Here is a 24,238-nt window from a genome sequence, read left to right on the forward strand (position 1 = left end):
TAGGTCGGCACATGCATTACGTCCAGCAAAGGGACGTTAACATGTATCTTCTGGATCATCTCAACAAAGCGGGTGAACTGCTCATCCACGGTTGCCTTCTTGTTACGGGTGGGGAACGGCAAGAAACTAGTCTCAATATAATCTTGTGGAGCCGTTCCCTTCTCTGGTTCCCTGGTTTCTTCCTGTTCCGTTGGTTGTTCTTCTTCCAGGGTTGCCGGTGCTTTTCCTGCGTGGTTAGGGTGTGGTGGATCATGAGTGGACTTACCTCCTCTCGTGGTCACCGCTTTAACATTCTCAGAGACAGAAACAGAAGCAGCTATTTGAGTAAGAAGAGATTCAACCTTTTTATTGAAACTTGATTGGTTTTTAAGAGTAGAAGACAAAGTTTCAAGCTTGACATTCAAACTTTCCAGGGATTTGTCAATGGGCAAAAGCTTTTTATTTATATTTTCATTGATTTTAACTTGGCCAAGAACAAGTTCTCTCAAGGGAGGTTGGTTTGAATTGAAAGAAGAGTTGTAATTATTACCTCCCTGAAAATGTGGACGTGGCTGGTTCCACCCCTGGCCTCCTTGTTCTGGACGGTACCCGTTGTTGTTGTTGTTGTTGTTGTTGTTGTTGAGGTATGCGCAGTCTTCACAGGTTTCGGGGCAATCATTCCCCGAATGTCCATCGTTACCACAGACTTCACACATGAAGTGCGAACCCATGGCGTAAACGGGAGCATGGATCGGTTGTTTGCTCCCTTCCTCCATCTTCTTGATTAGGAGGTCCAGCTTCGCGGCAATCATATCCGTTTCATTGACGGTATGCATGCCTTTTGTACGGGGTTGGAGTCGTTCATCACTCCACCCCCTGATTGGAGACCATCTTCTCGACCAATGCTTTGGATTTGGCTATGGTCAGGTCAAGGAAGGCTCCTCCAGCAGTGGCATCAATTTTGGCTATGGATGTCATTGTGAGCCCGTTGTAGAAGCTTTGCAGGATGAGCCACTCGTCCATGCCGTGGTGAGGATAGGCCAGGATGTATTCCTGCAGCCTCTCCCAAGCTTCTGGGATGGATTCCATCCCCGTCTGCTGGAAACTTGATATTCTTCCACGCAGGGCATTTGTTTTGCCCAACAGGAAGAATTTTGCGAGGAACACCTTGGAGCATTTGGCCCAGGTGTCGATGTCCTTTTCTTTATAAAACCATTGTTTCACCTTCCCCAAGAGGGAAAAGGGAAACAGACGAAGCTTGACAACATCAGTGGCGAGACCCCGTATGACAACGGTGTCGCAGAGCTCCAGAAAATTCTGCAAATGTGCATTTACGTCCTCATTTGGCTTGCCACAGAATGGGCTAGCCTGCACCATGTTGATGAGGCTTGATTTGAGCTCGAAGTTCACGTCCCCGACATTGATGTTGGGGCCAGTGGCCACATTGTCGGTGGAGGGGACGGAGAACTCACGGAGAGTCTTTTCAGCCATAGCCTCAACAATGAGTGGTGCTTCCGAAATGGGTTCCTGTGCCAGGAGGATAGCGAGAGGAGGAATGACGCGAGGTCGTGCCCTTCTCATGAGCCTCTCTGGATTGTCTGTACAGTTTTCCAGCAGGAAGAAACCGGTCATACACTACCCATGTCTTCTTTCAAATCAAAAAATGAAAGAAGACATAAAGTGACATTAGCCTGAAATATTAAAGACTATATCCTGAGTACAAGGTCTAAGTTAATATCAGCACAATATTTTTGTTCACATGCCGTCCCCGGCAACGGCGCCAGATATGCTTGTTGGCATTTCTTAGCACAATCACTAGGAATGGTTAATCCTTAGCGACAGCGCCAGAAATGCCTGTTGATGGTCCTTAGTGCAATCACTAGAAATGAGGGCGCCGAACCCATCCAAGCAACTGCACCCAAGGGGTGCCACTCTTGTGGTATAATCAATACGATTACAGATGGATCCGCAAGCGCACGGATATACCGTTGTATCATTTCACCCGGAGAGTAAGGGTATCGTCATTTATTTGTGTCCCAAAGGACGGCAGTGGCAAAGGTATTGTACTCAACATTAACCATGACTTTGTGCCTCAAGCAATAGGCAATACTCTAACAGGGGTAAGTACAGATAAAGAATAAGCAAGGGTAATGCGACACAGCACACATCCACACTCCAAAAGGAAGGAATAAAGGAGAGAAACTATAAAACAAAGAACTACTCTATCCTACGTTAAGTCAGCTGGAGCTTAGGCTAGGTTAGGTGTCCTAGTGCTTCTATCCAAAGCTGGGGTTATGTTAGATCATGGTTAGGACTGCAGGTGCCAGGAAAATGGGATAGCGGGGAGAAGGTCCCGCACTGGAGAACATCCAGTTGTTATCGCCATAAATTAGCAGGATTAATTTATGGGCCGAAAGCAAGATTGGCTTAAAGCAGAAGATTGAAGAAGACTTGTAAATCGGCTCCTGCGTGAGCATCTGGGCCACATGGGCCATGTATCTTAGATTTAGTTTAAGATTAGAGATAGAGTCCGATCGGGACAAGATTAGTTTAGATTGTTTCCCAAGTCTCCGGACTATAAATATGTACCCTATGTTATACATGAAAGGAGAGCGTCATCACGTCTCGCAAACAACAATCTCGGCGCATCACCACCCCTAATCCTAGGGTTTCATCCAAGTAAGCACCATGCTGCCCTAATCGCTTCTCGCAATCAGGGCAGCGTTGTTCTTGCTTTTACCTTGGTATTACTCGTACTGAAGCGTTTTTGATGGCGGGTAATGCTAGTTATCTTGATGTTCGTAGCATGGCTTTTAGTAAATCTATCGTGCCTTGTTGTTTATCATCTATGAATATCATGTTGTCTTTGTGCAATCACATTTCAATCTTATGCTAGTTCTTGTCATATAGCATTAGTTGCACAGAAATGACACCCTGCTTCTTTCATGTTTAGTAGATCTGATCTGTTATGGTTTGCTCTTGTTCTTAAGAGTTGGCGTAATATCTGCTAGGTTAGGCCTTGCAAACGGGTTGGACGATCCGGTGGCGTGTTAGATGCTTTGCTTTAGTCTTAACAGGGAATTGATCCGTGAATCGGCTCTTGCTAGTTCTTAGGCCTCTGTTTTGGTTATGGTTTAGTTATCTATTACGTTTATTAGGCCCAGTCACGTGTAGGATGTCATAAAGCATATGCTATCGGCTCCTGTCCTTAAAGGCCGGCTAGGAAAATGGATGTTTGCATTGTCAAAATTCGATATTCGGTATTAGCCTGCAAAAGCAGTTAAAGGACAGGCACTGGCGGATCTTGTTGCAGACAGGATCAGCACGGATATTGCTGCACTATTTATTCGTGCTTGGGCTATGTTTTTTGACAGATCGGCTTGTGATGATGGGTGCGGTGGGGGAATTCTGTTGGTCTCGCCGCGTGGGGCGACTTAATCCTTTTCCATCAGAATGACTGCCCCATGCACCAATAATTTGGTGGAATATGAAGCCGTTCGCAAAGGGATGGAACTGCTCCTCGAAGCTGGTGCAGAAGCGTTGGAAATTTTTGGAGATTCAAAGCTGGTGATTTCTCAGCTCACGGAAGAATATAGATGTGAGGGCGAGGCTCTTTTTTCGATATGGATGCAGTGCCGTGAGTTGATGTCACAATTCAGGTACATCAATTTCCACTGGATACGCAGAACTCTGAACAATGAAGCCAATGATCTGTCTCAGATGGCTTCTGGCTACAAAGAAATAGCCGATGGAGTCGACGTAGAGGTTCAGTTTCTGGAACCCGGAGACTGGAGAGCCGATATCTTCAATTACTTGAAGGATTCGGCTCGGGGGGCACCCAGAAGGATAAGACTCAAGGCCATGAAGTATGTTCTGATAGGGGATAACATGTTCTATAGGACCTTGGAAGGACTACTACTTAAATGTCTGGGACCTTCAGAGTCAAATCGGCTTTTGCATGAGGTTCATGAAGGAGCCTGCGGTACTCACCAATCGGCTCATAAGATGAAGTGGCTGATTAGGCGATCGGGTTATTACTGGCCCACTATGCTTGAAGATTGTTTCAAATATTACAAACGGTGTCAGGCATGTCAGAGGTTTGGCAAAATTTAGATAGTGCCAGCATCAGTAATGAATCCTATCATCAAGCCGTGGCCATTCAGAGGTTGGGCCATGGACATGATTGGTCAGATCAACCCGTCGTCTAGCAAGGGTAACCAATGGGTCTTAGCTGCCACAGATTATTTCACAAAGTGGGTGGAGGCAGTACCCATGAGGTCAGTAGCGTCAAGAGATGTGATCAGCTTTGTCAAAGAGCACATCATCCACAGATTTGGAATTCCTCAGACCATTACGACCGATGGAGGATCAGTCTTTATATCAGAGGAATTCACGAAGTTTGCCGATGACATGGGAATTAAGCTGATCAGATCATCTCCATATTATGCCCAAGCTAATGGACAGGCTGAAGCATCCAAGCTCATCAAGCTCATAAAGAGAAAGATCGACGAATATCCTAGGCGCTGGCATGAGGTGTTATCAGAAGCTTTGTGGGCATATCGTATTTCATGTCATGGGTCCACCAAGACGTCGCCGTACCATCTAGTCTACGGCCAAGACGCTGTGTTACCATGGGAGATCACGGCCGGATCAAGGCGTGTCGAGTTTCCAGAATGATCTGACAACTGAACAGTATGCAGACTTGATGAATGACAACGTTGAGGGACCTGACAGAGCTAAGGCTTTGGTCGCTGGAGAAAATCAAAGACAATAAGGCTAAAGTTGGTCCTGCATACAACAAGAGGGTCAAGCCTAAGAATTTCCAGGTGGGAGACTTGGTTTGGGAGGCAGTATTGCCATTGGGAACTAAAGATAAAATGTTTGGTAAATGGTCTCCAACGTGGCACGGGCCGTAGAAGGTTGATCAGGTTTTGCCTGGGAATGCATACATGCTCGAGGAATTGGACGGTGTCAAGTTTCCTGTCGCTCGTTGCCGGCCACCCTACGCCGCTCCCTCGCCCGATCCAGGCCCACGGTGAGCACCCCAGACCCCCTCTCCCTTTTAGGCTAGTTTTCTTAGCCCTTAGGCCACCTCTACACCGGGACAGTGCGCCGGCGCTCAGCCGCCGCGCACGACTTTGCTCCGCCGTGGCGGGCCTTCTGCAGACCACCCCAGTCCCGCGTGTCCCTGGCTTGGGCTCGCCCTGACCCCGCACGCGCACGAGCACCCTCTTTGCACCACAACCCGCGCCAAGAGTGGCCTTCACGCCTCTCGCCGGCAAGCCCTGCGCCGCAGAGCCGCCATCGCCGGCGAGCACACCGCCTCGAGCCCCGCCAAGCCCAGTTGATGCCCTAGGTGGTTCACGCATCGCGCAACGAACCTTCCCGACCCAGACCCGGGTCGAAATGACCCCCGGAGTGCCGGAATTGCTAGCTCCGGTGAGCCCCCGACGAGCGCCGCCGCGGGATTCCTCGCCGGCGGTATCTGTGCGGACGGCGTCTGCTCGTGCTATGATTGCTTCGTCATCCTTGTCATCGCCTATTACTATCTGCCAACTCAAGGTGCTTATCTCTGCAAACTCTACTTGTATCTGCTCGGCTATTTCCTGGGTTTCTTGTTTGGAGTTTGCAATGAAAGCTTCTTCGGCCTGGATGAGTTTCTTGGTGGTGCGGACTTTTTCTTCAAGTTCCGCCAGTTCTTTCTTCAGGAGGTCGAGTCGGTTCATGTTGGCAGACACGTCAGCTTTGATATCTAGAGTTGCCTTCTTCTGGTTAAGGGCCTTGCACTTTGGGTAATGTCAGCTTTCAGAGAAGCTTGAGAGCGATGTGCTTCCATCCGTTGTTGTGCTTTATTCACTTCTATCCAAAAGAATGGAAGGTTGGCTGGCTGGCCAGAGCTTGATTTGCAATGGCTCCGGGAGTAGTGGGTTTCTATTTGCTCGAAGATGTTCTTTATCTTACTGGAATCATCAACCAGAGCAGTGATCGGAGCAGATAGTAGATCCTTGATGAGTTGAAGCTGATGTGCCAAGTTAGCCGATTGCTGCAAAGATGATGTCTTTGCTCCAGGGACAGTCAGACCCATTGATGCCGGGTCAAAGGAAAGTAAACCTGATATGTCAAAATCCTATGGACATATCTGGAGTTAGAGCAGGATGCATCTATGGAGCTATCGGCTGGTTCAGAATTGGTTTTGTAATGTTACCAGTTCTGAAGAAGTGTTGGGCGGTTCAGGAGCAACCGTCCTGTTAGAGCTGGTGTTGATGTCAAGAACATCAACCGTATCGGCTTGTTCCTCGTTTGCCTCTGTCAGAGTTGCAGTTATCTCATGTTGTACTGGGCTTTCTGCATTGGAGATGTCTTCAGCTGCATCCTGGGAATAGAATTACAGTCAACCAGAGTACATATATATGAAATGAAGAAGAAGTTTTAGAAAGATGAGTTACCTGGTTGGTGTTGGACTCTGATGGACTCGGAGAAGGTGGTGCTGGTTTCTTGATCACTCGCCTTGCGATCATCTTCCTTTTCTTGGTCAAGACTCGGGGGGGAAACGCTTGCAGAAGTTTGTCTTTGTTTGGAAGCCGACTGAAGTAAGTCTGGCTAAACAGTCATTATCACTTTCTTCATTGTTGGTGATCCTTTGCAGAAGAGTACATTAGGAGCAGTTGGAAGAAAGTGGAATGGCTCCCCGTTGCTGGTCATAGGTTCTGGACCATCTTGTTGCTGCAAACAGAGTGAGTTAGAATTAGACAAATGGAAGGATGGATGCTCTAGAAAGAGCAAAATGCATAAATTCAATACCTCTTCTTCGGGGATTGCATATTCAAGATCAATCTGCTGCAGTCGAGGACCTAGAGCTTTCCTGAATACATGTGTTTTCCACATTCCCCACCATGTGCTGAAGCAGATTGATGAAGAGGTGAAGGACAGATCGGCTGGTATTGGGATGTGGAGGTCATCAAACATGCTATAGCATCTTGAACTGGTGAGACCGTCAGGCAGATCGGCTCTGCTCTCCACCAAGTGGTGAATATGGAAGTGGGGAGGGACCTGTCCTAGGCCAAATTGCCGAGCTGCTATGGCTGGTTGGTAAGATTCATAACCTGGCTTGATAATTCTATTAGAGGTGTTGATGCCAACAGGGAGGAAGCCAGGTCAGATCATTAAAGAGTATAAATGCCGAGTGCTGTCGTCATCGGCAAAGTTATCTAATCTGGAGGCAGTTGGGTTCTCAAAGGATTAAGATTCAGTAAATGGGAAATAGAGTGGATTATCTAGTCCTTTGTAGAAGATTCTGAACCAATTTGCTGCATCTGCTGAATCCAGCTTGCTGCCAGGAAGACTAAATAAAGCTTGGCCATAGCTGGTACATCTGATTGGTTTGCCACTTTTGTCAGGAAAAGAGTTCTTGGTCAGGCCTTGGAAGTTTGGGATATGGTGCTGAAAGTACAGTTGAGCCCACAACTGAGTAAACCACCAAGGGCCTTCAGTTCTCAGTTTCTTTTGGTTAAGCAAGTTAGATGTCATCAGATGGAGGTATCTGTAGGTTTCTCCAAGGAAAAGTTTACCTAGGCCGATGTGATTGCCATGGGCCAGGTGATAGGCCAAGGGAAGATAATTCTTAGTTAGAGCTAAAGAGGGACCACAGAAGATGAAGTGTTCTAGCCAAAGATTTAAGAAGGCTGTGTGTTCCTTCTCAGTCACTGGACCTTTTGTTTTCATGTGCTGACTCATGTAAGTGCCCCAGTTTGTGTAGTTAACCTTGGATGAAAGTTTGAAGGGAACTTCTACCATTTTGTGAGCAGCAGGATTAAGAGAACTAATGTCTAGGCCAGTGATCATGGTAATGTCTAGCAGAGTAATGGTCATGGGTCCATGACCAAAAAGGAAGCAGTTCAGAACATCAAGCCAGAAATAGCCGATGGTTTTCAGAAGATTTTCATCTTTGTCAAGTGGAGACAATGATAAACTAAGTGCATCGGCTATGTTCAAATCCTGCCATAAGGGCATATGAGCTTTTGCTACTCTACTGTACCATGTAATCCAGCTCTCAGGTGGGTTAGGCCAGGCTCTTAAGCAGTCGGCCCAGAGGTTCAGATCGATGTTTTGACTCACAAAAGGGATCCTATTTGCTTCACAAGAGATCAAGTCTATGGGGTTTTCATGGGTTTGTGGGCCAAGACAGAAAGATTTTGGATTGGGGGGATGCGGCAGAAGGATGTCTGACACCTGAAGTTCAGCAATTCAGAAGTATGTGTATGGTGTCATGTTTCAGAGTTTCAGTTTCAGAAGCTTAGTAAGCTGAAGAAAACTAAAGGATTAGGCCGAATATTACCTTCAGGCCACAGATTGCCGCATCATCGATTGCAGAGTTTGTCGTCTGAGCTACAGAATCTGCCATGGTTCAGATCCGTTGACTTAGGGTTTGATTGCTGTAGGCTCTGATTTGAGTTCCGGCTGCTCGGAGAGTTCTTGCTCAAATTTGTGGAGCTTGGTTTTCGAATTATGCTCGGATTCAAGAGTTCGGTTCAAGGTGGAAGTAATACTCTACTCTTGTGCGGGTTGCTTTTAGTTTGAATTCCGTCGGCTCTTGGATATTTATAGAAGCCTGATGCGTTGCCATCGGCTTTTTGGAAAGTAAACGAAGACACATGGAATTGAAGGGAAATTCGATTTCATTAAAGGAAAGTTCATTACAAGGAAAGCCGATTTTACAAAGGAAATAATCCTTCGGCTTTGTGATCCTACCCCTACAATGCTACTGCTACTGTTCGTAGGTACCTAGTACCTACAGCGCTTGGGGCTTCGGGCTGGCGCATCCCCGCTGTCGTCGTCGTCGCTGTCGTCGTCGTTGTCGTCGCTGCTGAAGGCGCTGCTGCCGCCTTCGGACCCGAAGTCGCTCCAGCCATCGCCACCGCCGCTCTTCTCCTCCTCGCTGTCCTCTTCGGAGGACCCGAGGAACCGAAAGGGCTTTCCGCCCATCGGCTCGTTGTCGTCAGAAGGGTTGTCGATCTCCTCTTCCGAGGAGGAATCGACTCCGTCTGAAGAAGGGTCTTCCTCTTCGCTGTTCTTCGACTCCTCCTGGAACAAGAGCCGGAGGTCTTCTCCTTCAGTCATGGGCTCGTCCTCCTCGGAGACGACCCCGAAGTCGAACTCCTCTGCGTCCCAGTGCAGAGGAGCCAGCGCTTCATGTGCTGCAGTTGGGTCCCACTCCGGCGTCGGCTCCCGACTCTCCGAAATGGAGTCAATGGAAGAAGCAGGGAGGGGGGAAGAAGAAGGAGAAGAGGAGGAGGGAGAGTCTCCGAAGGAGTTGGAGTCGGAGGAAGAAGAGATGGCCATGGCCATGGCTGCGTGAGCATCTGGGCCACATGGGCCATGTATCTTAAATTTAGTTTAAGATTAGAGATAGAGTCCGATCGGGACAAGAGTAGTTTAGATTGTTTCCCAAGTCTCCAGACTATAAATATGTACCCTATGTTATTCATGAAAGGAGAGCGTCATCACGTCTCGCAAACAACAATCTCGGTGCATCGCCACGCCTAATCCTAGGGTTTCATCCAAGTAAGCGCCATGCTGCCCTGATCGCTTCTCGCGATCAGGGCAGCGTTGTTCTTGCTTTTACCTTGGTATTACTCGTACTGAAGCATTTTTTATGGCGAGTAATGCTAGTTATCTTGATGATCGTAGCATGGCTTTTAGTAAATCTATCGTGCCTTGTTGTTTATCATCTATGAATATCATGTTGTCTCTGTGCAATCACGTTTCAATCTTATGCTAGTTCTTATCATATAGGATTAGTTGCACAGAAATGACACCCTGCTTCTTTCATGTTTAGTAGATCTGATCTGTTATGGTTTGCTCTTGTTCTTAAGAGTTGGCGTAATATCTGCTAGGTTAAGCCTTGCAAACGGGTTGGACGATCCGGTGGCGTGTTAGATGCTTTGCTTTAGTCTTAATAGGGAATTGATCCGGGAATCGGCTCTTGTTAGTTCTTAGGCCTCTGTTTTGGTTACGGTTTAGTTATCTGTTACGTTTATTAGGCCCAGTCACGTGTAGGATGTTCCGATCTAGCAGTGAAGCCTTTACCGTTGTGGATTAGATCAATTAGATTTAATCGAAGCAGCTTTATAGTTATTCGCTTTAATCATCAAATATCCGGATGCAAACAGATCCCATCTGACACCGGGACTCGATCGGCTCTTTAAAGATGATGCAAGAGTCGTCCCGGGGAGCCGACCACGGCTCGGACTTATATTTCCACGTGTTTGTGTATGCAGGCAAATCATTGCAAGCACGTCCGCACCTTCCTGAACGGGTATAGGTCAGGTGGCACGCTCTGCGCCTTCACAAGCCGCGGCGCATTGCTGGAAGTGCGGGCCGTCGACGAGGGAGCAGTGCCTGCCAGCGCCCCGGCGACCTCCCGGCTCTTCGTGTTGCCTGTCGCTGCTCGCCGGTGGGTTTCGACCGACAACACCAGTTCCGTTACCTCTTTGCATGAACTCCTACACCGAACCCGAACGTCGGGGAGTACGCTAAACGCAACACAGCTATTACGTCGGACTGACAGGGCTGTCACCACCTGCCGTCTACCCCAGTCACACCATGGAGCATGGTCATATCCGAAGGATCCCGCATACCCGAGCACCACGCTCGTGTATGAAGTCACTACTCTAGTGCCCCCAGGTCTCCCACCCTTCAGATGGACGAGTAAAACACTAGAGCAAGCCCGAAAGCACAACGAACCTCTATCCATACTCGGATCATCTGGCCTAACCAAGATCGTAGCATAACTTATGAACGATCTAAGCATGGATTAATAAACTATCAAGATAGTATAGGAACCATGGCAAAACTCTATATTATGAATAGAAGTCTGACAAGTCGGATACAAAGCCATACTAGGAGCTGAGGATTGCTCAACGACCCTGAGGACGACTTGCTCGCTAAAGAGAACTAGTCTAGCTCCACTACCTAGCTAAGAGAGCAAGAGAGAGGAGAGCCTTCTTGGAGAGAATGGAATGAAGTGTGTGTGTGTGTTGAGGGGGGGTGGAGGAGAGGCCTATTTATAGCTCTAGAGGTCGGTTTCCCGCCAACTCACATATGGAAGGTGATCAGGTGCCTTGGCGGCCACTCCTTCTCGAAGTGCACCTGGACGGGAACCAGGCCAGGTTCGGCCGACCCAGGGGGTCGGCCGACCCCACCTGGCAGCCTCTCGGCCTGATCTTCTGTTGGATGGTATATTCTTTGATCCTTATCCTCTGGTGCATCATGCGTGGAGGCCCCGTTTCCACTGACATGTGGGCCCTCTTTGTAAGGGTGTGATGCCAGATGTGATATTCTGCGTAGTTGTATGGCGTCTGCTATGTGTTTTCGTCTTATTCTGCTCCTGCTCATCTGAAATGTACAAAACTTGAAAACAACTGTGGAGCGAGGTTAGTGATACAAATATATGAGTAAGGCATGTAGTTTTCCTTTATTATTGAGTATAGTTGACGGGTGAAAATGGCATTTAAGCACCGTCAACAAGTGGACAGCACGGTTGTAGGCGAACTCTACGTGAGGTAAACACTCCTCCCATATCTTCAATTTTTTCTTCAACACAGCTCGCAACATAGTGGACAATGTGCGGTTAACAACTTCTGTTTATCCATCTGTTTGTGGGTGGCATGTAGTTGAAAACAGCAACTTGGTCCCAAGTTTACTCCATAAGCACCTCCAGAAATGGCTCAAGAACTTGATGTCACGATCAGAAACAATTGTATTGGGCACTCCATGCAGACGAACAATTAATCTCCCTGAAAAACAAATCTGCAACCTTTGTAGCATCATCGCTATTATGACAAGGAATGAAATGTGCCATTTTAGAAAATCGATCCACTACCACAAAGATACTATCCCTCCCCCTCTTTTTCGAGGTAATCCCAAGACAAAATCCATTGAAATATCCTCCCAAGACACATGGGGAACGGGAAGAGGCATGTATAGACCATGTGGATTTAAGCGTGACTTAGCTTTATTGCAAGTAGTGCATCGTGACACGTAGCGCTCGACATCATGTCTCATCTTTGGCCAAAAGAAGTGGCCAGCAAGAACATCTTCAGTTTTCTTCACGCCAAAGTGACCCATTAGACCACCTCCATGCGCCTCCTGTAAAAACAAAAGACGAACAGAACTAGCCGAAAAACAAAGTTTGTTTGCACGAAAGAGCAGACCATCAATGAGGGCATATTTGTTCCAGGTACGGCCATCTTTACAACGTGCAAAAGCCTCTTTGAAGTCTAGATCAGTAGCATATAAATCTTAAATTGTTTCTAAGCCAAAGATTTTGTGATCCAATTGGGACAGCATGGTATATGGTCGAGATAAAGCATCTGCAATTACATTATCTTTACCTTTCTTGTGCTTAATCACATATGGAAATGTCTCAATGAACTCCACCCATTTAGTATGACGTTTATTCAGTTTAACTTGGCTTCGAATGTGCTTCAAAGATTCATGATCCGAGTCTATAATAAACTCTTTGGGCCAAAGATAGTGCTGCCATGTTTCCAAAATGTGCACCAAAGCATACAACTCCTTATCATAGGTGGAATAATTCAGACTTGGCCCACTCAACTTTTCACTAAAGTAAGCAACGGGTTTACCTTCTTGTAGCAGTACCCCACCAATGCCAATGCCACTAGCATCACACTCTAACTCAAAAGTCTTACCAAAGTCTGGAAGTTGAAGTAGAGGGGCACATGTAAGCTTCTCTTTGAGAGTGCTGAAAGCATGGTCCTATGTTGGACCCCATTGAAATGCAACACCTTTTTTTGTCAACTCATTACGTGGAGCAGCGATGGTGCTGAAATCCTTCACAAAACGGCGATAAAACCCTGCAAGACCAAGAAAACTTCGTACTTGTGTGCTCATCTGAGGAATCGGCCAACCCTTTATGGCTTCAATTTTTGACTCATTCACTTCGATGCCCTGTGGAGTCACAACATATCCAAGAAAAGCGACATGATCGGTGCAAAAAGTGCACTTGGTAAGGTTTCCAAATAAGTGTGCATCGCGTAAGACGGTAAAAACAGCACACAAGTGGTCAATGTGATCATCAAAAGTTGTACTGTATATCAAGATATCATCAGAGTATACGACCACAAATTTCCCAATGAAAGCTCGTAAAACCTCATTCATTAAACGCATGAAAGTGCTAGGTGCATTAGTTAAACCAAAAGGCATCACTAACCACTCATACAAACCAAACTTTGTTTTGAAAGACATTTTCCATTCATCGCCAACTTCATTCTAATTTTGTGGTAACCCGAGCGCAAATCAATTTTGGTGAAAATGATTGAACCACTTAATTCATCAAGCATATCATCCAACCTAGGAATAGGATGACGATAACGAATTGTGATATTGTTAATAGCTCGACAATCAACACACATGCGTCAAGTACCGTCTTTCTTATGAACCAAAAGAACAGGAACAGCACAAGGACTAAGACTTTCACGTACATACCCTCGATCCAAAAGGTCTTGGACTTGTTGCTGAATTTCTTTAGTCTCCTCCGGATTGGTCTGATAAGCTGCACGGTTTGGCAAAGTTGCACCTGGGATCAAATCAATTTGGTGCTCAATTCCTCGCAAAGGAGGTAGCCCTGGGGGTACCTCTGCTTGAAAAATATCCTTATATTCATGCAAAAGGTCAGTAACAATAGGGGCAAAGATGTAGGCATATCATCAAGTGTAAATAAAACTTCTTTGCATATCAAAGCATATCGCAAAGAATCATGATCTGAAATTTCAGCAAGGTCAGATTTTGTGGCAAGCATAACACCACCCTTTAGCTTTATCCCCGTGGAGATAGAACTATGTGTGGGTTTGTCTTTCCTTGGTGGGAAAACCGTGTGAGAATCCTGCTGATTATCAGATTCTAAAGCTCATTTCCTCTCATTTTCAGCTAGCACTTGATCATATTGCACAATTTCGGCAGGGGTTAAAGCCAGCAAAGTGATTTTCTTCCCCTTGTGGATGAGAGTGTATGTGTTACTTCTACCATGATGTGTAGCATCTGTATCAAATTCCCAAGGATGGCCTAACAAAAGTGAAGATGCTTGCATAGGCACAACATCAAAATCTGCATGATCATGGTAGGAACCAATGGAAAAATGAACCCTAGCTGTACCTTCACCTTACCACTATTGTTGAACCACCGAACATGGTAGGGATGAGGGTGTGCTCGTGTAGTCAAGCCAAGCTTTTTGACCAGATCTAAACTTACCAAGTTGTTGCAGCTTCCACCATCAATTATGACACGAACATGGTAATCTTGAACAATGAGAAACATCTGAAATAAATTGTGGCGTTGATGCCTCTCTTCATGCTTGATTTGAGCACTCAAAACACGCTGCACAATAATGGTTCTATGATTTGCAGTGCCAGCGGTTCCCAAAACTTCGTCTTCCATTTCATCCGTGATCTCATCATCTTGAGCTGCAAGATTAGTGTTGAGTGCAACTTCATCCTCAACATCACTAGCACTAACATACCCACCGTCGTCGGTTGCAATGTAGGCTCGCTGACATGGGCAGTCCTTCATGACATGTCCCATGACTTTGCAATGGTGACACACAATGGGTGTTGTATGTCCTGTGGAAGTGGCCGAAGAAGTGGACTTCGCTAGTGCCTGCAAAACAGGAGACTTGCTCACCTCCGGAACACGTGGTGATGAAGATGGGGCTGGTGGATGTGTACAAGCTGAAGATGGTGCTGTTTTGGCTTGCCCCAATGTGGATCGCCTAGCTAAATTAGCCCCAAAATTGTTCCTTGCAACTTGTTGGCAACCCTACAATTCTTTTTCAGCTAACAAAGCAAGATGGAGCAACCTATTGGTTGTGTTATAGTCCTTATAATCAACAATATCCTGAATTTCCCAGTGTAAACCTGAATGGAAGCGAATCATTTTATCCTCATCGTGTTCCTGTACATCACAACGAAGCATGGTGATCTGCAATTCTTGATAGTAGTTGTTAACAGAATTATTTCCTTGATTTAAACGCTGCAATTTCTTTTTCAAGTCACGTTTATATATGTTGTGGGAAGAAATCTGCCACGCATAGCTCGCTTTAAGCATTCCCAAGTGTCAGGTTCCAAACCAGAATTAACAAGCTCATTCCACCACAAAATGGCATATCCAGTGAACTCACAAGTAGCAAGACGAACTCGATGATTTTCAGGAACCATATGGGTGCTAAATTTCTGCTCAACTATCATCTCCCAATCAAGATAAGCATCACCATCATATGATCCATCAAAAGAAGGAATGGTAAACTTAACCCTAGAAAAAGGATCAGCTCGACCACGGTTACCTCCCATACCTTGATGGTGGTGATGCTGACGAAACTGGTCGCGCCCACCATCACGTCCATGACCAGCATTACTAGCATCATCATCCGCTTCATCTCCATCGATAGGCTCTGCATCTCGCTGCTCAAGATTGCCGATGCGAGTGGTAAGGTTTGCAATGCTTGTTTGAATCTCCTGAAGGAGCTGCAATTGCGTTCTGTTTTCTCTTTGCAAAATATTGGTGAGTTCATACCGCGACACGCAATCATTAAAATCAGTAGGGGCTGTAGCACCTGACATGATTAAAGAACAAAGACCAACAACAAGAAGGGAGGAACCCTATCAACTATGAGGTAGTAGAAGTGGAATCGCTCACACTCAAGCACCGTACCATGTGCTTGAAAGTGTTCTTACCAATGCAACAGGGAGTCAAACGGTGCCTGGTTTGTGACAAACCGTTGAGTGTGGGCGGATTGCAAGGAGAACATGTTCGGATCAGAGAAAGGTGGAGCTTTGGAAGGCTCAATATGTAGCAAGGGTTAGCAAATATCGTAACAGAATTGCAAAGTTGAATAAATGTCCAAAGCACATGTCATACTTACTGGTCTGTTGGTATTTTGCAACGTCATGAATAAAATCCGCAAGCGCACGGATACCGCTGTAGCTTTCACCCAAGAGTATTCCAGGGTATCGTATCTACTGAGGAATGTGATTATGCTATCTACAGGTTCAGGCTCATCCAAGGACACATGCGCCGGTGTGGAGAAGACAGAAGAGAGGACTTTCTATATCTAGAATCTATGCCTAGAAGAAGAGATCACGTCACTGTTATACTTTGAGCTAAAGGTATCGACCGACTTATGCAAACCGGTAGTTCCAATATGTGCTCTATCTGATACCCAAACGTGGAGGATTACTAAAAGGCTCGAACATGGCTGTCAACACCTGCCGGCTACCTCTACAAACCATGGGACTATTAGACAACTAAGTGGTATAGTCCAGCCTAGACACCACGTCTACGCCTTTCCCTACTAACCTTAGCCCTGGCCAAGACTACCCTTTTCTATCCGGGGTCTTAAACTACTCGCTAGCATACACATCAACTAATATAAGGCAGAGATGATAACTTGCGATCTAAACTCTAATTCCAAATAAACAAACAAAGAAAATCTCGAACACTTACAACTGAATAAGCATCCGTCGAGGTACAAGTGGAGAAGAGTGCCGACAGACCCGGCACTTCCCCCGACTCCTCCTCACTCTCCTCCTCTTCTTCTACACCTCCTAGTCTACCTAAGCATCTAGGATGAAGGCCTCAAGCTCCAAGGGAGAAAGGTGTGTTGAGAGGGTGTGATGTGTGTGTGTGTCCATTCCTCTACCCCCTCCCCTTGTATTTATAGGAGGGAGCCACGAGCTGAAGCACCTGGAACCGACTTAAGCAACCAGCAGGGAGGCGCCACGTGTTGAAGCTGAGGCGGTGGGGCCCATGGGCCTGGTCGGCCGACCAGTAGGTCGGTCGGCCTGCCAGGTGGGCCAAACGCCCCCAGCTTCGTCCAGCAGGCTGTCCTGGGCCTCCTTGTCTTAACACAGTTGGGCTTGGCCTGTCTTGTGTGGTCTGAATCTGGGTTTTTGGGCTACACTTGGTCCATTTGAGCCTAAATCGGTGCTCTGATAATTTTTGCGATTTATGTCAGGCCAAACTTTGCATGAAACCTGCAAAATTAGTTCAAAACCACCTGCACACATTCTCAAGCACCATATGTGGAATTTGTTAATAAATAAACCCTATGCTAGCATTTATTCCACTTTGTGGTTCCCTTTTGTGCAGGAGTTGATGGTCAAAATTGGTCGTTAATGACCGTCAACATGGTCCGTAGTGTCTCCTTAGACCTAGACCAACAAGATAAAAGAAAGAATCAAGCACCAAACACAAAAAGGTGGAAGAACAGATTGAGTCTTACTCTCTTCTTCCCTCTTTTTTTTGACACTTTGTTTCTCCACTTTTCTTTTGTGATCCCCTTTTTTTATATGTGATCAACAAGAGCTTTTTGGATCTCTCTTTTCTAAGGAGGTGTAACCCATTTCTTGCTTTGGGTAACCTTTTCTTTTTTTTTTCTGTTTTCTGAAAAGAAACACAAGACGTGCAAGAAAAACGCAGCAAAAAGATGTAACCTTTACAAAGAAAGGTATAGATAAAGGTGTACACTTGACAGTAGCAAGGTGCAGCGATAGGATTTGCTAGATGAGCAAAGAGGGTTGCAGTAGCAAGGCGAAAGATATAAGGCGGCTTGCAACCTATCTAGGGCTGAGCGTGGCGAGAATAACACAAGGCGGCTCGCGGGGCAAATCAAGTAGTGTAGTGGCTCGATTTGTTGTTGGGAGTGGTGGAAATAGGATAGCGGCACAAAAAAAAAGCACGGGCAATTGAACTAAAACCAAGAACACAATGCTAGACCAGCAACAAAAACTTGACAATGGACACAAACTCAACAACGCGAAACAGAAAACGATATTGCGAAGGCACAAACAGGTTGTAGGACAGTGGAAAACAAGTGGATTTTTTTGGCTTTTTGTGGACTATGGGTGATGAACACAATATGAAATCTATAGGAAAGTGAGATAATACCTAGCGGTAAACCTGCAAATCTGATACCAGATAATGGGGGAAAGAGGTTGATTTTCCAGTAGGTAGATGATAAGTCGAATTGTGGAGATCACGACGTAGATGATCCAAGGGCTCCGACCGAGCAGATCGTCTCCCTTGCAATCACAACACCACTGCTCCAATGGTTATCAACAGAGCACAAAACCAGGATGACCTTGCCAAGAAGGCTAATCCCTGCAAGCTATTCGAGAACACAAGCAAGAACTGGTAAAGGCAATCTGAAATTGCAAGTTGGGGTTTCACAAACCAAAGTAGCAGCCTAGTCGGTCCGGTACAGAGGCGAAATCTCACAAACAAAGTGTTCAGAATCAATCTAAGCAAAACCCAATGTTTGGAGCAGTACATAGGTGATATTTATAGAAGGAAACAACTCTCCTAGAAGGCTATGGGCGCAGGCCACTACCTGGGAAGGTGGAAGGCCAACTTGTTCTGCATTCATGGAGTCTCTTGAAGTTCTCACGTGTCTTCTCAGCTTCCGTGCAGCCTTTAGTAAATCAACCATAACTTTTTATTGGGAAGTCCAAATGGCGCTCCGTTTGTTGGGTTGGAAAGTAGACTTAACAAGGATTCCAACCATTTATAATATGAACTCTGAAACGTCATAGGTTGGTACAGACCTCCACGTGAAGTTGAAGTACTTGTCATAAGAACTCAGTCTTTGTGTGTGTAGTCGTTGTCGCTCGAGTGTAAACTTGGTGTAGAGCTTGAAGCTGTTGTATTTGTTGTTCCCATGTTCCTAAGCAATAAGACATCACAAGACTTTAGTAGCATCCCATCCTCATGAATATTAGGTTGTAACATAAGGAAAGAACGCACCTCAAATTTCAAACGATGTGCACGAGACCTTGTCATTGGTCCTTCTAATGAACTCGGTGTAGAATTAGTGACAGGGAGTGTGTCCGATGCGGTGATGTCCTCATCAGTGTTTGACCAGTAGCCTTGCTAGGTTGAGTGCGTAGCCCCGAGATTACCATTGGTAGTTTTGCAAGCCATTTGCCTCCCTTATTGCTCGTGGAATCAAAGATCCTTTTCTTTAAGCCATCAATTATTAGTCCGTTGATGCATTCCACCTGGCCATTGGCTCTTGGATGAGCGACTGATACATATTTGATGTCAATGCAGGAGTTCTCGCAATAATCCCAGAATTCTTGCGAAGTGAAGTTTGATCCAAGATCAGTTATAATGGTACTGGAGAATCCAAATCTGTGGAGTATTTCATTGATGAACTCGACTACACGATCTGATGAGATTTTTGTGATTGGCTTGACTTCAATCCATTTGGTAAACTTGTCGACTGCCACCAATATGTGTGTAAACCCTCCTGGTGCTGTGGGGTGTGGTCTGATCATGTCCAGGCTCCAGCAGGCGAATGGCCAAGATGGAGGTATGGTGATCAAGTTGTGAGTAGGCAAGTGACTCTGTTTGGCGAAGTACTGACATCCTTGACACTGTTTGACGAGTGCTTCTGCATCTGATAATGCTATCGGCCAGTAAAATCCTGATCTGATGAAGACTTTACCGACCAAAGTATATGATGTTGCATGGTTTCCACATGTGCCTTCATGGGCCTCTTGCAGAATCTGTTTTCCTTCTTCTGCTGTGACACATTTAGGATGCCGGATCCTGCGCCTCGTTTGTAGAGTTTATTGTCAATGAGGACGTAGTTCTTGCTGCGACGCATTATGTGTATTGCCTCTACATCGTCCTTTTTAATTCCTAGAGGAAGTACTTGATCCTTGATGTAGTCGATGAACGTAGTGTGCCAGTCGACTTCAACCATCATGATCTCTCGACTGGTTTCTTGAGGAACTGAATCGACTTTCATTGGGGTGGAAGTGTTGATTGAGGGGTGATGAAGCTCGTGGACAAAGATTCCTGGAGGGACCTCTGCTCTGTCAAAGCCAAGTTTTGACAGGACATCGGCTGCAACATTGTTGTCACGGATGACATGATGGATCTCCAGTCCTGAGAACTTGTTTTCAAGCTTCCTGATTTTTGCGACGTAAGTGACCATGGTTTCTTTGTTGGTGTCCCACTCCTTGTTTACTTGTTGAAGTACATGGAGGGAGTCTCAGTAGATGAGTAGTCGCTTGATGCCGAGGGATATGGCCAGTCGAAGGCCATGTAGAAGGGCTTCATATTTTGCTTCATTGTTAGATACTTCGAAGAGAATTTGGAAGACGTACTTGAGTTGCTCTCCCTTTGGAGAGATGAAGAGTACGCCTGCTCCTCCTCCACCCAACTTCAGCGAGCCGTCGAAGTGCATGGTCCAATGATCTAAGATGGATGCTGGAGCAGGTATTTGATTTTCTCTTCATTCAGCCAGGAAGTCGGCTAGGGCTTGAGACTTGATTGCTGTTCTTGGTTTCAATTTTAGCTCGAGTGCTCCTAGTTCGACTGCCCATTTTGAGATGCGACCAGTCGCGTCCCAATTGTGTAAGATATCACCTAGTGGAAAGCCCCTGACGACTGAGATCTTGTACTCATCGAAGTAATGTCGTAACTTCCTTGATGTGATCAATATTGCGTAGAGAAGTTTCTGAATCGGTGGGTAACGCACCTTTGATTCAGAGAGTATTTCACTGATAAAGTAAACTAGTCGTTGGACGCCGTAGGTGTGACACCTCAGGTGTCAGTACTTTTAAATACAATCAATGTACCTTAGTTAAAGTTAAAATAAAAATTTGAGAAATTAATTCAAAGAGAAAGGACCAAATAAAATACAAATCATACAAAAGAAATTAAAGGAAAAAGAGAAAGGAGTGAAAAGCTACCCAAAATTTAATTCAAAAATGTGCACAAAATTTTTTGTTGGCTCATGAGAGGTGTTTCAATTGACATGTGCTCAATTGAACTTCAGCCAAAATCAAGTCAAAAACTGAATAAAACTAAAGTCCTTTTGTGCAAATATGTAAATGTACCAATATTTCAAAATGTGAGTTTCAAACGAAAATTTGCATAACACAAAAGTTGTAGATCTTGAAAAGTTAAGCAAAAATGGTATTCAACACTTTCCCATTTGAGCCCTCCAAATAGGAGATAATTTTAGTTTACCGAGAGGTCCCTGGAAATTTCAGAAATCGCAAAAGAGCCCCCATCTCCATCTCTCTCTCCCGGCTGGCTCTGTTTCGCCCGCCGCCCGCCGTACGCCGCCGGTGGACTTCGTCCACCGCGCGCCCGCGGCCAAATGGACCCGGGGAAACCTCTCCACGCCACCTGGCCCGCCCCTTGGCACCTCCTCGCGCGCACACGTGTCCCAGGCCGCTCCCGAGCCGCCACGACACCCCGGCCGGCGCAGCGCCGCTGCCTCCTCCGCCCGCTCGCCGTCGAGCCGCCCAGGACCAAATCAACCGCCCCCAGTCACTGCATTCCTCCCCCAGGAGCTCCTTGGCCTATAAAGACCCCCAGCACCCCACAGTCGCGCCCCTTCTCCCTCTTCTTCCTCCTCCCGCCGCTCCGCCATGGCCGCCGAGATCCAGCTCGCACGGGCCGGCTAGCCCAGCCCCACATTGCCCCCTCCGACCACCGCAGCAGCTTCGCCACCTCCCAGTTAAGCTCCACGCGCGCGGAATCGAATCCAAATCCCCTCCCGAAGCCGTTCCCCTTTTGCGCCGCCGCCGGCGAACTCAGGCTCACCGCGGACCGGCCAGCTCCGGGGAAGACCGAGCCCGACAGCTACCCCAGAAGCCTCCACGAGCTCACGCGGTGCTCGTGCGTGCCTTGTTCCCCTACCCCGAGCCCTCCTTCGCCTCCAGCGCCGGCGAACCGAACAACCGACCCGCCATCAACGCCGACGAGCTTGAACCTGTGCTCCAAACGCTCGAACGTCGACCAGGGTAGGTGTTCCTCGATCCTTTCTCCCCCACGCGCCTCCCCGTGGCAGCCCCGGTAAGCCCTGCACCGCAGAACACCACCGGCAAGATGCCACGGCGGAGAAGGCCGGCGAAGGACCTAGTTGTAATTTGTTTTTTTCGTTTAAGGGTGTTTCTGCAAGTTTTTCAGTGTACACCAGTGAACTCCTAAAATGCGAAACAAATCACAGAAAAATCGGAAAAATGCAAACTCAACTGATCTGGATTCCTTGTAACAAGATCTACAAATTTTGTAACATTCACATTTGCAGAAACTCAACCGAGTTTAATCTAGGGAAAAGATTAAGAAAACCACCTTATGTATGTTCATGAAGTTTTGCTCATCAAATGACCTTGATTTTTGGATATGTTATCACTAATGGAATTTTAAGATCACAGTAAAAAGATGACACCAACCCAAAACAGTTATCATGTTGGAACAATCAAGATTCTCTAATCTGTTGTTAGCTTTCTCGATTTAATTCTAGAAATTATGCACATGAACTTGCCCTGGAATTTTTACTGCGTGCATGTAAAACTAAAACACTGTTAATACCTAAATTTTTGGGCATGATCTTGTTTAGAGTATGTTCTACCTGTGATAAAAAGTTCAGATGTAATACTGGTCGAATGCATCTTGAGAAATTCATGCAAACTCATGTTAAGTTAACTGAATAACTAATTTATCATAGTGAGTTAAATCTTGAAAAATTTTCTGGAGTATGTTTAACTCAGGACTAGTCTCTGGTAAAAATTTGAGAACCAAATCCTTAGTAAAACTTTCTGTAGAATTAATCCTTGTTATTGGATTGCTGTTTTTAATCTTTTTATCAGTTGCTTTTAATCCTAGTAAAATCTGGAAAAATTTCAGTACTGAGTTTATGCTTTGAAGTTGCTTGCATAAAATTTGTAGCACCAGAACCCATGTTGAACATTCTGTACAAAAAGATGAAGCAACTAGAGTAATCCATTTGCATGAATAGTTATAATTTTTGCTCTATGGTAGATGCTGAATTTTATACCATGAATGTTCAAGTTTGGATCTGAGTTACCTTAGTGTTTCATCACTAGCTCTTTAGTAGTTGTGTTGATAAGAAATAAGGGAAGCATGCTATGTGTTGAAATTAAATTTGAAAACCCAAAACCCCACTCATTCATGAATAACCGTAGTTATGTTTGCTACTCTATAAACGATTGCCCATGCAATGAAATGTGAAATCGTCACTAAATTAACTTTCGTGGACTACAACTTTATCGTGAAGGAAAGAAATTGTATCCATGAATAACTCAAAATCTTGCATTGCATATAGAAACGGTTAACCTCGCGGACGGAGACTACGAACTGGTGCCCGCGGACTCTCGTGCGGAGCAGGAGGTTAATCTGAACTGTACTAACTTGTCTCAAGACCTGGGCCAAGCCCCAGAAGCTTTTCTGCCTGACAGTGCCCAAGAAGGCAAGCCCCGGAGCATAATCCCACTATTTTTCCGAATTATCATTCTGCTATCTATTTATTAATGTATAGTAATAGTTGGTTTTCTACATTTAAGTTCTCTAGGCGTTGATCGAAAACCCTAGATGCGTGATCCATAGGAACCTATGTTTGATACCGGATCTTTTTATCGACTAGTTGCCATGCTAAATAGGCACGGTAGAAGTCGAGTGGTTCCCTGCCTCTCGCGAGCAAATAGGAATTGTATTGACTTTAATTCCTGTTGAAATGTAAGGACAACAGGCGGGGTTGTGTAGTTGTGATACCCCGCTGGTGTAGTCAAAAATGACTAAGGTCGCGGTGTGTGGCTCATTTCGTTAAGCGTTTGAAAGTACTAGCCACATACCGAGAAATATGGTAATCGGTAAGCTTAAGTACCTGATTGGACCGGCGAGTGGAACGATCTCGCACCCTCCTGGTAGAAGTAGGGTTTATTTTTATGTCGCGACGTACGGGTGCAGAGTGGTCGGACTCTGTAGTCGGGGAGGGTGTTCCGGATCCACGGACTGGAAAGAAAGGGGAAAAGTAGCGTGGGCGGGAGCGAAGTCGATCCCCATGCGTGTGGTTTAGGTTCCCCTGGCCAGGTTGAAATTCGATTCGGAATCGTCCGCCTCTCACGGCATGAGATTGCTTAATGATTTCGGTCACATAGAGTAACAAGTGGAATACGATGATGAAAATACTGCTGGTTGATTAAATGGTTGCTCTACCATGTTTGAGTAGAGTTAGTTGCAAATTTAGAATGGTTAATTCCACTAGAATCTGGCTAAGTAAAATCTGAAAGTAAGGATCAACACTTAGCGGCATTTTTTTTGGCAAACAAACCCTACCAACCAAAAAGCCTTGCATGTCTAGTTATCGAACTATGTTATATCCAGAGACGGGTCAGTCTTGCTGAGTATTAGTATACTCAGCCTTGCT

At 45.9% G+C, this 24,238-nt stretch overlaps 1 non-coding gene across 1 annotated transcript; it reads left to right on the forward strand.

Moving 5' to 3' along the window:
• Positions 1-1,000: 1,000 nt before the first annotated feature.
• Positions 1,001-1,109, forward strand: LOC120696307. Its single transcript, XR_005684085.1, has one exon. It is a non-coding gene; the product is annotated as a small nucleolar RNA R71 (small nucleolar RNA).
• Positions 1,110-24,238: the final 23,129 nt, after the last annotated feature.

This window comes from Panicum virgatum, chromosome 2K, assembly GCF_016808335.1.
Source record: "Panicum virgatum strain AP13 chromosome 2K, P.virgatum_v5, whole genome shotgun sequence".
Taxonomy (NCBI): Eukaryota; Viridiplantae; Streptophyta; class Magnoliopsida; order Poales; family Poaceae; genus Panicum; species Panicum virgatum.